The sequence below is a fragment of the Gadus chalcogrammus genome, chromosome 1 (genome assembly GCF_026213295.1).
Source record: "Gadus chalcogrammus isolate NIFS_2021 chromosome 1, NIFS_Gcha_1.0, whole genome shotgun sequence".
Taxonomy (NCBI): domain Eukaryota; kingdom Metazoa; phylum Chordata; class Actinopteri; order Gadiformes; family Gadidae; genus Gadus; species Gadus chalcogrammus.
The window spans coordinates 25,906,020-25,918,423 of record NC_079412.1 but is presented as its reverse complement, the minus strand read 5'-3'; positions in this window follow the sequence as shown (position 1 = coordinate 25,918,423).

Genomic DNA, 12,404 nt, shown 5'->3' with positions numbered 1-12,404 from the left:
TTTCGGTCCTCAGTTTTCTTTGTGTTATTTATTATCTAGGTCCCCATAAGAGAGAGAGTGTGTGTGTGTGTGTGTGTGTGTGTGTGTGTGTGTGTGTGTGTGTGTGTGTGTGTGTGTGTGTGTGTGTGTGTGTGTGTGTGTGTGTGTGTGTGTGTGTGTGTGTGTGTGTGTGTGCGCGTGCGTGCGTGTATGTGGCAGCGGACCTCAGAAGCCTGTGAACAGTAGGGAGGCTGGGTGCGCCATTAAACAGTTCCCTTGTATTCTCCCATTGACTGAGGCTGTCCAAACAACGAAGGCGTCATTGGTGAAAGTCCAGGGGACGTCATTCCAGTCATTCTTTCTCACCCGTCCACCCCTGTGCTGTCGCTGTGTGTCCGACGTCGTTTCTTCTCAGCTCACTGCTCACTCAGTCTCACTTCCCAATAAATAAACCAACAACCTTTCGCTTCTCTCCTTTGTCATCCACTGATGAATGGGAATGGAACAGAACAAGGATGACTGGGGGAATTCCATGGTGTTTGAACTATGAAACACAGCCAGGCCTAGACCTTTGACCTGACCTTGGTATAGGGATCACTGTATTATGGAGGTATTGCGGGTCCCCCTCCACACGAAGATTCTGTATAAGGGGGGTTCCGGAGGAGAGTCTGTCTACAACAATTATTTAACTTATTAATATTAACATACAGTGTGTTAATAATATTGTGTGTGTGTGTGTGCGTGTGTGTGTGTGTGTGTGTGTGTGTGTGTGTGTGTGTGTGTGTGTGTGTGTGTGTGTGTGTGTGTGTGTGTGTGTGTGTGTGTGTGTGTGTTGACAAATGCGCAGACACACCGTTCCAGATCATGGGAAGATTCTCTTCGTTCCTCCCGCGACTGTGTGCATAAGTGCAGTCTCCTCTATTATTTCCTTCCTTCCCGTCTACCATCCAGCATCCTCTCTTACATTTGGCTGACGGCCATCTTTCTTTTGTCACGTTTGTCCTCCTTGCCATTCCCATGCTGGGTCCCGAGATTGTCTCATCGCGGTGCCATGCAGGGCACCAGTGTGGGTCTGGGTTTTACTGGCTCCGGCCCAGCCCGGTAGCCTCTCTTGTCTATGAAAGCAGACAATGGGCATCAGCAAGAGAAGATGAGTGCAAAACAGATTCATGTATATGTACGGTGGGGCAAGTGGCGGAGCCTTGGCTCATGGTCGTTGTTGAAGTTGAAGTAATGTTCTAGTGCCTTTGTTTGTGATGACCCCCATCAGATCTGAAGACATCATCAGTTGATTGGAGATGTGATCAATGAAGGAGAAGGAGGTTTTACCTGCGCACACCATGGCAGACTCAGATAGTTCCGGTTGAGGTTTCTACATTATCAGGCAGTTTCAGGATTGTCAATATACTAACCATTAAAAATCCAGAGGTCATTATAGGATAAGGTGTGAGATGTACTTGATTAATGATGCAATGATAGCATGATATAGGAAGTGGGATAGCTTGAAAGTCTGAGGCAGGGAAAACACGCATCAATGCAAATAAGAGCCATAACCAAATACGAAAGAAACAACTATTACAATATCTTTGTTGTAAAATGTGCAAAGTATTTGATTTGATTTAGCCGAATAGCATGAAACGCCATTAAATCTGTAAACCTCTACAATCCCTCCTCCAATGTTTCCTGAGACAGGTCAGCAGTCCTCACAGAAAAGATGATCTATGTAAGAAAACACCAAGCTGAAAAAGCTGACGCTGTCATTTGCCTGTCATTCCTTTCGCTGTAAGCTTGCAGCCTTCTCCCTTCCAGCTGTCCGACTTTACTTCTGTCAGAGTTCCCTTCACGTGGACTGACAGCCCGGCTGGAAATGTACCATTAAGGCTGTGTCCCGGACCTTTGCAACCCACTCACCTCTCGACGCGTCCCCTGCTGATACACCTTCACGCTGGTGGCCTGGAACCTCACACGACCCTTTGAAACACACACACAGGAACCAGGAAGGATTGGATTAAAGGGGCTCCTGTTCTACAACCAGGCCTTAGTGACGTCACACAAATGAAGTAGTCATTGTGTTTGATTACTCCTCTAAAATTGTCTAAATGGGTAGTAACCTTATGTATTGTGCTGCTCCGGCTTACAATATCAGAGAATTCGGTTTGTATACAATTGTATATATATTGTGGTGCACTTTGCATAACTACTATACCACAGTATAAATCTTTACTCTGAAGGGCGTCATCTCTGGATTTACTCACTGCAGAGAGATGGTTCAGGGAGAATGAAACCAGGATAAGGATGACCTTTAGAGTATCTAAATGCTAACTGCTTTCTGTCCCACTGATTCTGATTGGATAGAAACTGCATGGTATGCTGACCATAAATAACAGACTTGACTCTTGACTTACGTTTTGAACATCGGTAAAGGTCACCTCTCGTGGCCTCTGAACCACCAGGACATGCATTAGTGGTGTTACCAATTGCATGTTAAGACCAAATGTCCACCTGGGGTATCTTTGTATATGAACCCCATCAAAGAACAGCGCTGTTCGGATGATCTGAATATTTGTCCTTAAACTGTCATAATGTTTTGCATACCGCTTCCAAGGTTAAAATATTATATATTTTTTGAATATCTGAAAACATGACTACCTTTTAAATTTGTTTTGAATTATGCAGGCGGTTATCTAACTCGAGTTCCTTTTGTCGTTCTTTGGGGCCATTACCGTGTTTGTGTGTGTGTGTGTGTGTGTGTCTGTCATATAGTTATTATTTATATATATTTTGTTATGCCATTGCTCACTCTAATGCATTATAACTCTTTCACTTATTCCTCCCAATAATGCTTCCATCCAACCCTTTATTCTATTCCAATGAATAAATAATTCACCAGGCTGCATTCCTGGTTGCCCTGGCGACTGTCTGGCATGGGCTGTTTGTACAGTGTCAGGTGAGCCCCTCATTGATCTAGGACGACCATTTACGCTGTGGGGTGTGTGTGTGTGTGTGTGTGTGTGTGTGTGTGTGTGTGTGCGTGTGCGTGTACGTGTGTGTATGTGTGTGTGTGTGTGTGTGTGTGTGCACTCTTGCAGCGGGGAGGTCAGTGAGTATGTGGGACAGACTTGACTAGGGTCAGGGCAGACATACAAAACATTTTTTTTTATTAATATACAAACTATATAATTAAAATGGATTATTTTACAATATTCTATAACATCAACAATGGTGAATTGAGAAGTTGAAATAATGAAAGAAAGAAAATAGAAAATGACCCTTGTCTTTCATTATAAGGACAATATGCACGCATACATACATGTTTGCATGCATATGTGTGCCCATTAATAAGACATAGTGCTGGTGTTCGGCCATGTCTATGGGATGCATTATTCATGACTTAAAGACGGGATGCTCTTTTATTACTCCACCCAATCAGTGGAAGAAGACCATGGACACACCTGTCATTACGCAGCTCACCGCTTCATAGGGCATTCATCTGATTGTATGGTCCTGCGCGTGTGTGTTTGTGTGTGTGTGAGTGTGTGTGTGTGTGTGTGTACAATGATATGCAAAACATAGAATGTATGCATACTAAAGATAGTTATATCTATAGAAGGCACCAACGGTGCGTGTGTGTGTGTGCGTTCAAATTGGTGTGCGCATGTGAGTGTGTGCACAAATATTTCTGAACGTGTATGTGCTATCACATGTGTGGGAGTGTGTGTTTGTGTGTACAAGCAGGTATGCTGGCTTTGTTGTCTAGACACGTGTGTGCATGTGTGTGTGTATGTGTGTGTGTGTGTGTATGTATATGTGTGCTTGTTCGCGCGTGTGTGTAGGTCTGATTTGAAGAACCCCATGCGTTCCCACAGCACCCAGGCTGTCTCTGCTCAGGGTCTCTCTCTGGGAAACGACTCGTCAGTTGTAATGGGAGTGGATGTGATTAGATCTGACTGATGTGGCATACGGGCTGTGTGCCAGAGAGAGGGGGTTACAGCGTCCTCCTTACCCTTTCTATCCCTGATTGGAAAAAGCCAGCTTTGAATGCTCTTTTTTTTATAGCTTTCATCAACGTGAATGTATCTACGTTATGCCTTCTGACAGGGGAGCTCCCATACACCCACTACTGTACTGAGTTGTAATCTTTGGGGGATGATTTATCTCCGGCGTGGGTCTGCCGATGATTTCACGGATTGTCTGGTTAACAGACATCTCTTTATCTTCTCATTTTTATTCATGCAGACAGACCTGATAAACCATGAATAATTTGTCACTCTGGCATCCCTCAAAATTAACAATTTGTCATTTCACAGCTTTGTCCATATTGAATTACAAGGAAGGCTGTAAACAAGACTTTGATTTAGTTCCCCTTGTGGATGTCCCTTTTACACCCTATAGTCTTTGTTCCTGTGTTTGATTATTCTCCATTCCCAAGTTCTCCTCCTATTCCTTGACCTGTCTTCCTCCCTCTGTCTGGCCTTGCACCCTCTCCCCCATAATGGCTCCATTGTTTGCTTAGGCTCGAGATTAACCTGCCACTTCCCTCTGGCTGATGAAAGCTCATAACATTTAATCCAATCAGACGTCAACGTGTTTGCCCAAGGCTTTTGGCCTTAATAAGGAAGGCAACTATGGCAGCATTTGTGTACTCAGGGTGTGGTTAAAAAAAAAGAAAAAAGAAAAGCCCATGCAAAAACCTGTACGATTGCTGTATACATGCAAACTGCTGATAACTTGCACAACTTTGTGCTTAGAGCCTGTATGTATGGGCCTCTACGTTTGTGAAGAATTGCGTGTCATATTGTGTGTGTGGGTTTGTGTGCACATCTCAGTGTTTACAAATTAAGATGCAAGTACTGTGTGTCTGTGTTTAATTTCCCCTTTTCCCCTCTCAGCATAAAGACTAACAGGCCGAAGCAGACTGAGCCACATTTAATGAAACACACACACACACACACACGCACACACACGCACACACACACACACACACACACACACACACACACACACACACACACACACACACACACACACACACACACACACACACACACACACCCTAATGTTGTTGTGTGTGCATATGTGTGTTGAGGTGCGTGCTGGCCCCATGTACCTATTTTAAAATTCAGGAGGCAGCCTGTGTGTGTGTGTGTGTGTGTGTGTGTGTCATCCACTGATGTTGAAGGTTGCGTGTGTGTTGTTTGCATTCAGAGCTCGGCCTCATGTTTATTCATGGCCTGTTGGAACTTTAGTGCACACTTAGTAGTGTTCCTTCCCGCTTTGATCCCTGACTTTGGCCCAAACATGCTGAATCATGGAAACATGAGCCAATGTACTTTAACTAACACACACACGCACGCACGCACGCACGCACGCACGCACGCACGCACGCACGCACGCACGCACGCACGCACGCACGCACGCACGCACGCACGCACGCACGCACGCACGCACGCACGCACGCACGCACGCACGCACGCACGCACGCACGCACGCACGCACATATTGACGGCCGAAATTTACTTTTTCCTCAGAAGGCCAACTTCTTTCAGGTTACATTTTTTTGAGGTGCGTTATGTTAATATGTAATTATTCAGATATTTTTTAAATACAAATTATGATCATCTTTACATCATCGATACTGACAGTCGTGTTCATTCAAAGGGAATGTTAGTAACGGTATATTGCTACACATTTAAATTGTAAAGGAATGATTCCTGTCAAAAGTCAGGGGAATTGTGTACCTTTTTCACACATCAATCCACAAAAGGCTGACTGTCAGGCAGACAACAGACAGTCACATAGGAGTACATGTGGACCCAACCGAAGGCTGATATTAGTTGAGTGAACGGTGTGTTCCACTATGATGCCTCTGCTCTCGTCAGCATGGAGAGATGGCCGTGGGCAACTTGGTTAATTCAAGTCCTAACACTGGTGCAGGTGATGCAGGTTATAAGAGGGTGTGTCTGTGTGAGTGTGTACACACGTGTTTGTGTATATGTTTGTGTGTGTGTATGAGATTGTGTATTTGTGCAAGATTGTGTTTGTCTTGGTGTGTGAAATTCAGATGCCCGCTCTCCCGGATAGCTGCAGTAAGCTTTCTTCATCAACATCATGTCCCAGCAAAGACTTTTTCTGCACTCACAGCAGTTTTCTCTCTCTCTCTCTCTCTCTCTCTCTCTCTCTCTCTCTCTCTCTCTCTCTCTCTCTCTCTCCCCCCCCCCACCCCATCCCTCTCAGCTACGGCCCGTTGCTAATGGAAGGTCATTTTGTGAGTCTGTAAAATAACGTCTTGGCTGTATCTCGAAGTAAATCATGCAATCCGGCTTGTTTCTTTTTGTGACACAGCGCATGTGTTAAAGAACTCCTAAAGCTCCTAGCTGGATCTAAAGATAATCTAGTTGAACCAAAGCATGCTGTGCACCGTTAAAAACGAAGCAATGATGTTTCTATTTTTGGTCTTACTCCAAATATTAACCAAAATCTACTATTATTGGCATGTGATAAGATGTGATATTGCAGAATTCAATACAATGTATTAAGAATGCTTTGCTTTAAGTATTCTGCAAGAGGCAGCAGGGGTGTACATTAGTTATTAGGCTCCAGGAGATAAAGATGACATTATGCGTCTGGGATCTTTTGTGGGATCCTACCCACTGTTGTAAACAAAGAGATTGGATTACATGTGGGTACGAGGTGGGCTTGAGGGTTGCCTTCATTATTTTGAGCTTCCAAGGTCTTGATCAGCATGTACATTCAAACAACCATATAAATATAATGCTTGATTAAAGTGTGTGTTTGGGTGTGTGTGCAAGAAGGGAATCTGTATTGGATTTCCCGCCTTCTTTCCAGATACTGATTTCTGTAGTTCCACTGATTAACGTCCTGGTTGAGCACACGTGGCCAAGAGAGAGCAGTACATTGGGGCAGAGAGCGGAAGTATGAGAGGGGTAGATATGGCACACACACTCACTAATGCCGCGTTTCCACTGCAGGGTGCGGTACGGTTCGGTTCGCCTCAGTCCGGTAGGGATGGGGGCGGTATAGCCCAGCTCAGTTCCGAGGTCGCGTTTCCACCGCCGACAGTACCCTTTATGGTAGGCCGGATGTCGATCGCCGTGGCAGCTACGTAAACATTGTGACATCATAGCAGCGCGACACAGTGTAGCCTGCTCAATAAAAACAATGGAAAAGTTGAACGCGACACATTAAACCAAGAGCTACCATGGAAGTCGTCCAGCAACAGTTCCTGGCCTTTATGCTTTTCATTCTTGAAAGTTTGGAGGCTACTGTTTGTTTGTTTTTATCCCCACGTCGCCCGGAAGTGACGATTCTGTCGACAAATCAACGGAGGGGGTGTGTAGCTCGAATTTTCCGGCACCCTTTCAGGCGTCTCAGTACCCCAACTGAGGAGTACTGAAGACGAGGGCAAAACGAGTACGGCTCAGTCCGGGTCACGCCCACTTTTGGCAGTGGAAACGCAATCTGTACCGCCCCTCTGCGAACCAAACCGTACCGCGCCCTGCAGTGGAAACGCGGCATAACTCACTCACTCACTCACTCCCTCACTCCCTCACTCCCTCACTCACTCACTCACTCACTCACTCACTCACTCACTCACTCACTCACTCACTCACTCACTCACTCACTCACTCACTCACTCACTCACTCACTCACTCACTCACTCACTCACTCACTCACTCACTCACTCACTCACTCACTCACTCACTCACTCTTTCATCTTTCATCTCTTTTTACAATTCAGACCATGACATATTCAATCAACAAGAATGTAGACTGTCAACAACAAATTGCCAACCCATCTGTGTGTCGATGTTAACATGGTGTCACATATAGCCTCACATACAGACAAACAAACACACACACACACACACAGACACACAGCGCACTCACACACAATCTCACACCCACAAGGTGTGCAAATCAGAGTATAACATATAAAACAAACTTGTTTGTTTTTTATGCCATGTCGAGTCTGCCGGGCCCTGAAGTTTGTGTGCGTTTGTGTGTGTGTGTGTGTGTGTGTGTGTGTGTGTGTGTGTGTGTGTGTGTGTGTGTGTGTGTGTGTGTGTGTGTGTTAAATCAAGGCCCTTTGTTGTCAAGAGGTTAGGCATTCGAGGGACTTGTTGTAAACGTGTGGAGAAATAATTTCAGCAAGCATAAACTAGCACGGTGTAGGGCAGGAGGATGAGGTAACATTGAGCAACGCATCGATCTCTCACCAACCGCTGTGAAGATGGATGGAGCTGGACAACCATAGCTGGAGGCCAGCTTGGTCTTGACAAGCAAAATCACATTCCAGAAAGCACATTGGAAAAGGTTATATCCAAGATTGCGTCACAATACTAATAGTACGATCGCTGATTTCATGTCAATGGCTTCTTGATTGGCACAACTGAGACCAACAAAAGCATGACATAATACAGATCTTTAAGATGCAATGCATGGAGAGTTCATGTTAAAGGGATATTACTTGAGATAGGGTGTGCTCTAGACCAGTATGCTAGCCTGGGGGAACATCTATATCCCGCCTGATGGACTTTGTTTGTTAGGTGTGGTTTAAAAGGTTTTAATTTCTAACTGTGTGTATTTAACTCATTTTATTTCTTCTGTTTACCGTTAATAGCCTCTATAGAGGCTTTTGGTTATTTAACATTGTTGAGGTAATTGTTGGATAACATGATGTTATATTTTATAATCCTGTAATTTGGAAATCTGTGTTGCACGACAATTAATGGATTTCATGATTTTATCCGTTTATACGCTAGTATTTAGTTTAAGAGTTTGTTTATGTTTTGTGATATTTGGATGGTATATATATCTATATACTGTATATATATATGAACTTTCCACGTTGTCATTCTAGTTGTTACAGAGAAGTTGTGTGTTGATGAATCACATCTGGTGAGCTCCTCTGCACCCCGAGAACCAAACGGGTAAGATCCATAATCCCTGCCTGCCCGGGGTGTCATCTGAGTTCACCTCCAACCTTCTCTAACTATCGCTGTGTTGCCTCCGACAGTAACAAATCACATTCCAAAACCTCTTATTTTCTCCCAAAAAAAAACACGAAATGCCCAGAGTTCCATCTTGTTGCTGTTGATGTTATTCCCAACCTTCGAGTCAGCCCTCTTTCCCAATACACTATTTCAGCGTTCTGTGATTCACGCGACCTTGTCTCCTATTGGCTTATCCTCCCATCTCTTGTTTTTCTCTCCTGCTGTATCTATCCATCACACCTGGCCTTTGGCCACTGGTGCAGTAAGCTGTGAAGAGATTTGTGGCTTACAACCATGAACACTGGTAGCGTCACATCCGTGTCCAGCATCACAACCGTGTCCACCCTGTGCAGGTGCCTGTGCTGGCACTCAGAACCCTCAAGTTCAACAACTCTGTGTCCCGATCAACATCCCCCCCCCCGCCCCCTTGTTTAAGATATAAAACCATTGAATTTAACAATAAAACTGATATTTTCGTTTTTAAATAAATATTTGGAAACGAAAATTCATGTTTCCCGCAGTGTGCCTCTCTGGTATTGAGCGGGTCTGCAGGATCGCACTCTGCACAACCCAGTCGGTAAAAAATACACTTTCACGCACGACTCCGTAATCAACGCTTTCCAAGCATCGTTGGTGATAGCAACTTTCTCCGCTAAGGACAGGATCTCACGGAGGGAGGCTGCTGCTTCGCTGTACATTTTCTCCAGCCGCACAGACGATGAAATCGTCCATCGGCACAACCCTAGTAGGCTAGTTTTTTTTTTGTTACCTCTAACCCCCGTACTAAGTGTCCGGATACACCACCCCCTCTGCGTTCCGGGACCTCCCACTGTTCAAATTAAGCACTGGTGGTTTGTATGAAAATATCAAATTTAGGTAATATCCCTGTTGATGTAATTGACTCATTACAGTGGAATGCATTGGTCCTAGGTTGGGAAATAGTTGCAAAAAGGTGTGTTTGTCTTTAAGAAGGCAAAGGCTATCCCATCAGACCATGCGAAATAGGGTTTGTTTCCATGAAAGTATTGGATAACTTGTCTCAGCTAGTGTAAACTTTTAAGGAAAAGCATAATAAGCAATTGACCTAAACTGGCTCCAAGGTTATAGGATTGGCCGTACCGCAGTTGTGAAAGCAAACAGAAGTTCCAGAACATGATGGCTCACGTGTGGTTGGACCAGCACATGATTCAGTTAAATGATTTAACTGTGTATGGAATAGTGCGAGGCAAAGTTTCCCTTAGATTGGATGAGGTCTTGGAAGTTTAACAAAGTGAACAGACTAAAATGAAACATAAGGAACCAAGCTGTGACAGTCGAACATAAAGCGATACTTTGTTTTTTTCTTTGTTAGCGATTAAACATCCAAATCATTCTTGGCTGAAGTGGATGACTCATAGGTTGTTTGATGATGAATCTGTGAACTATGACCTAAGCGGTTCGGGATGGACACAGACTTGTTTGCTTTGCGGACAAATGGCCAATAACTAATATAATATGATATATTAATACAAGTTAATAGTGAATACAACCTGCCTGCTGGCAGGTTATTCCTCCACTCCTCGTCCTATTATGAGTGACAGATGTAGCCTGGAGAAGTGCATTAGTATCTGAACAAACCATCCATGGAAGGGATCTTTGTGAGGCTACGGGGTTTTACCAGGATTTGACATATCCCAGAAGACTCTGTAGGGATCCATTTGTGAGTGCATGTATGGTTTGTGGGACTGTACACGTGCACCTCCTGTGTGTGTGTGTGTGTGTGTGTGTGTGTGTGTGTGTGTGTGTGTGTGTGTGTGTGTGCGTGCGTGCGTGCGTGCGTGCGTGCGTGCGTGCGTGCGTGCGTGCGTGCGTGCGTGCGTGCGTGCGTGCGTGCGTGCGTGCGTGCGTGCGTGCGTGCGTGCGTGCGTGCGTGCGTGCGTGCGTGCGTGCGTGCGTGCGTGCGTGCGTGCGTGCGTGCGTGCGTGCGTGCGTGCGTGCGTGCGTGCGTGCGTGCGTGCGTGCGTGCGTGCGTGCGTGCGTGCGTGCGTGCGTGCGTGCGTGGGGGGGGGGGGGGGGGGGGGGGGGGATGATAAACAAGAAGTATTGGCTTCTTCTACTGCTGTCCTCACTGACCTGTAATTACCTATTATTCTTCATATTCATATTCATCACATTTTGGACATGATGCCTGAAGTTTAATGGGGAGAAGGGGTGACAAAAAATATTTATGGAGTGCTGGTAAGATCAATAGAGTGAGAGCAACCATAAGAGGGGAAGGCAACTATGACCTTTTAAGCCAGGAGTGTCATGTCACATATTAGACCATGATTTGTTCCTCATCATGAGTAACTGCTGACCTTTAGTTTGTATTATTTTCTCTCTCATTGCAGAGCATCCTTTTCAACGTGTTGTGTTGTGTGTGAGGTATTCTGTGTGTTTCTGTGCATTGTAACTCTGCTCCGCCTGCATGTGGAGGTTCCACTCAACACCATCCACTGGTCATCCTCTACCAACCTTTGGTGGTAACGCCTTAAGGTACCAACGTGATAGTGAGAGAATGATCAGGTGAAGAGCATGCGGTGTATGGAGGCCTGGCGGTTGGCTGAGATGTTGTGAGGATCAATGAGAGGTGAAGGGAAGCAGTCTCTTCCAGGCGGAGGCCATGACGGTTCATTTTCTATCCGCCTACCCCTCAACACTCTGTTTTATCGGCCGAATGGCTGCAGATTCATCGGACTCTATCCATCATACCTCCTGTCTCGCCCTCCTTCTCTCTCGTTCTTGCTCTCTCGTTTCCTTTCTCTTTAGTTTAATTTGGTTGATGTTGCTCCCTTTAAAACTTCGCTGCCACTTTCTCTGCTCCACCTGGCAGCCTCTCCCACTCCCTCCCACACCCTTCCCCTTTCGCTCCCTGCCCCCTCTTATCACCCCCTGGGGATTAGCAGCCCAATCTGAAATGGCTGCAGTATGCGGTGTGTAGCTCCACACCCCGTCCCTACAGACTTATGTCTGAATAAAACACTAACCCTAATCTTATAGAACCCCCCAGCTTCATGCAATACCTCCTTTCTGTCAAAAAGTGGTTGTTTACTTTTTTGTGTTGGATTTTATCAACATGCTCAAGTTTGACTCAACTCTTTACTTTTTATTTGAACCTATTTCTTGTTTCATGGTCACCTTTTGCGTCTTGTGGTTTAATGCTTAAAATGTAAATATTACATCATAAGATCTATATTCATTGCATACGAGTATTTGACAGTGTTTTACCTTCACATCCCGTACACTTAGCCGATACGCCTGTATGCATCAGGGTGGCTGGAGTAGAGAGAGAGAGAGAGAGAGAGAGAGAGAGAGAGAGAGAGAGAGAGAGAGAGAGAGAGAGAGAGAGAGAGAGAGAGAGAGAGAGAGAGACGCACAGAGAGAGAGAGAGAG